The sequence below is a fragment of the Ranitomeya variabilis genome, chromosome 5 (assembly GCF_051348905.1).
Source record: "Ranitomeya variabilis isolate aRanVar5 chromosome 5, aRanVar5.hap1, whole genome shotgun sequence".
Taxonomy (NCBI): Eukaryota; Metazoa; Chordata; class Amphibia; order Anura; family Dendrobatidae; genus Ranitomeya; species Ranitomeya variabilis.
In genome coordinates, this window is record NC_135236.1 from 183,081,114 (window position 1) to 183,085,311 (window position 4,198).

Sequence of the window (4,198 nt, forward strand, 5' to 3'; positions counted from 1 at the left end):
GTATAATGGCTCCCACATAGCCTTCCGCACAATACTATGGCCCTCATACCAGCCCTGCAAAAGATGTATAATGGTGTGCACATAGCCCACCAATGGCCCTCACATAGCCCTGCAAATAGTATAATTGCCCCCATGTAGCCCTGAAAACTAAATAATGGCTCCCATATAGCCTTCCAAACTGTTCAAGTGCTCCCACATAGACCATTATACTGTTTGGAGGATCATGTGGGGGCCATAATACTATTTGGAAGGCTATGTGGTGAGCCATTATGCTGTTTGCAGGGCTATATTTTGGCCAGAATACATTTTGCAGGGCTATGTGGAGACCATAATACAGTTTGAGGGCTATGTGGAACCATTTTACTGTTTGTAGGGCTTTATGGGGGTCATTTTACCATGTGGAGTGATATGTGTCATAGACCATCATACTGTTTGGAGGGCTATGACACATATTGCTGCAAATGTTGAAATCGCCCTCACACTGCCGTCCAAATGGTATAATGGCCCTCACAAAACCCTGCGACCTGTATAATGGCCCCACATAGCCCTTCAAACTGTATTATGGTTCCCCACATAGCTCTGCCAAATGTATAATGGCCCCACACATAGCCTTCCAAATAGTACAATGGCCCCCACACAGTCCTCCAAACAGAAAAATGGCTCCACACATAGCCCTGCAAATAGTAAAATGGTCCCCGCATAGCCCTGCAAACTGTAAAATAGCACATAACCCTCCAAATAGTAAAATTTTTTAGATGCATGATGCATTAACCCAATTTGCTATATTCTTGTCACCTACTGACCCTGTTGCACCAAGATGTGTGTGAACACCATTTTTAATGTTGCCCAAACTAAACTTCCATTGAGGCTAGGCACTTTTCTTCCCATCTGCTTCTACCCAGAGAACACGTTGCAACTGCTATTAGCTTTCCTCCTGCCCAGTCCACTTTCGTTTTATTACAACCCTTTCTTCTTTGTCTCTCTGCTCATGTTCTTTCTCTGCCATGTCCCTCCACCTAGATCCACCAGTTAGCATATCATCCCTTCTCCTTCCAGCCACTTTCTGTTGCTCCATTTCCCATTTATAAGAGGCGAAAGGGGAGAAATGTTTATATGGCGAAACTGCGTGTCCAGTTCTGTAGAACCTGACAAGTGCACCTTATTTGCCGATCATGCATGCAACTCAGCAAGTGTGTGGCGTCATAACACCATCATAACTGCTTACTTACGAAGCAAAAGTGAGAGGCACCTAAGTTAACCCCTTTAAAGCAGTGCGGCGGGTTTTATTTTATAGTGTCCTCCTAACCCTTATATAAACATGGATGTATATCATAGGAAAATAATTATGTGAATTCATCATTGTCATGTTTATTGTTTTCTTTGAATTTTAAGTAATTTATAATATAAAGGTGTTCAACTTAAATATCAATTTGCTTTCTACTCTGTACATTAAAGGGACTCTGTCACCTGAATTTGGAGGGAACAATTTTCAGTCATATGGGAGTGGTTTTCGGGTGTTTGATTCACCCTTTCCTTACCTGCTGGCTGCAATATTGGATTGAAGTTCATTCTCTGTCCTCCATAGTACATGCCTGCGTAAGGCAAGATTGCCTTGTGCAGGCATGTACTACGGAGGACAGAGAATGAACTTCAATCCAATATTGCAGCCAGCATGCAGCCAGCGGGTAAGGAAAGGGTGAATCAAACACCCGAAAACCACGCCCATATGACTGAAAATTGTTCCCTCCAAATTCAGGTGACAGAGTCCCTTTAAAGGGAATTTGTCAGGTCATTTTTTCCCTACCCTACTAAGAGTATTCTGAAATAGAGCCCTTTCAGGATATGTAACTTTTATTTTTGAATGTTGCCCTGTTGTGTTGCTCTAGGGCCAGTTTCACATTTGCGGTTGTGTCCACAGTGTTTCTGTCGCATACATCAGCATGGGTCTTGATTTCATATCTTTTACATTGTGGATGCAGGTTCATGCGTTCGCCCGCATTTGCTTACGCATGCGTCTTTTCATTCATATCAAAACTGAAAAAACTAATATGCAATTTTGTACCTGTCAATTTATTTGCTTTGTACATCATATACCTTCTATAACATCATTTAATCCATCTGGGTATAATGTACCCAGACGGAAGATCCAATATGATTCTTTCCAGTTTAACTTTTGTACTCTATTAGTACTATTCACAGGTATTTGCTCCAACGGGGTTACAGAAATATTGAATGATTTATTATGCTTCAAACATAAATGCCGGGATAAGCTCTGTTTTAAAAAGCCATTTTTAGTATTGTGTCTGTGGCCATTCATACGGGATCGTAAGGACTGAATAGTCCGACCCACATATTGCAGGCCACAGGCACAGGTAATAACATATATCACAAAATCACTATCACATGTTAGTTTTTGTGTGATTGCTATGGTTTCACCCGTACTATACGACATGATGTGATGAGTCATATGGGTGATAATTTTACAGGTACAACATTTTCGGGAACCACATTGATAAATACCCGGTTTGGAAGCATCCGTTTTGTTTATCCTAATTTTTTCTTTTCTCTTGATACATTCACGTTCCTCATCTTTGGTCATTCTGAGATTACTAGGGGCAATTATACCCTTCACTGTTTGGCCCCTACGAAAAGTAATATTGGGTTTGTCTGGTAAAAGTTTTTTCAAAAATGTATCTTTTTTCAATAAGTACCAATATTTATTTAAAATGTTTCTTATCTCTATATTACTACTATTAAAAGCAGTGATAAAATTATACTGCCACCCATCTTTTTTTCTATCCTTATTACTTTTGTTTTTATTAGTTGTCTGCTCAGGTTTTTCTCCTCCTTCCTTAGTTATCCCCTCTTCCACTTCCTTATTTTTATTATTCTCTCTGGATAAGCACTCCTGCTGAGTTCTTTCTAGATTGGTTCTATATGCTGCCATAATTAATCGCTTTGGATATTTCTTATCCGTAAACCTATCGATCAAAATTTTCGATTGTTCCACATAATCTTTCTTATTTGCATTATTTCTCCTGATTCGACGGAACTGGCTATAAGGAATGTTTTGCTTCCATTTTTGATGGTGTGCACTCCGATAATCGAGGAAACCATTGGTGTCAGTTTTCTTGAAGTAAGTTCTAGTGCTAATTTTTTTGTTTTTATGAGATATTTCTAGATCAAGAAAATTTATTTTTTCTTTATTAACCTCTGCGGAAAAAGTGATACCCCAGTCATTCCTGTTTAATGCAACAATAAATTCTTGAGCTTCAACTGCAGTGCCTTTCCAGAATATAATTAAATCATCAATGAAGCATCGATAATATAATATATTGTTACAGTAAGGTAGCTGACATAAGGGGGATGAGGACTCGAAGCACCCCATGAAAAGATTTGCGAAACTTGGGGCTACCCGAGTCCCCATCGCGGTGCCAAGCCGCTGAATATACAATTGCCCCTGGAAAGTAAAAAGGTTGTGTTCCAATATGAATTTTAGACCCATTATTAAAAATTGTCTCTGATGTTCTGGCATATCAATTACCTCGTTCAAATAATGTGAAACTGAATTTATTCCCAATCTATGATCAATGTTGGAGTAAAGAGCGTGCACGTCTAAAGTTATGAACATGTAATCTTCTTCCCAAACAAAATTTTCACATTCTTTTATTAATTGGCTGGAGTCTAGGAGAAAAGAAGGTAATTTTCTAACTAGATCCTGCAAGTACAGATCAATGTAATGAGACAGCTGACTAGTTAGTGACCCTATCCCCGAAATGATCGGTCGTCCGGGAGGTTTCACAGGATTTTTATGCACCTTGGGCAGATGATAGAATAGGGCTGTATTTGGATTTTTGTTAGTCAGGAACCGTTTTTCCCTTCTATTTAGGATGTTTTGATTAAAGGCCGTGTCTATCAACCTATGATAATCTTCGAAATGTCTTTTGGAAGGGTCAACATCTAATTTTTTATAGTATTTTACATCCGATAATATATTGTATGCTTCCTCCAAATAGTCCTCTCTGTCCTGAATGACAATCCTGTCCTGAAATAGTCCCAATATAAAAAAGGGAGGTTTTTTTTTTTTTTTGTTTTTTGTGTTTTTTTGTTATTATCTATATGTTTGTAGGATTTAACATTTTAGTACGAAATCACATTTTAGTATGTTTAATAACATTTTAAAAGAAATTTTATATAT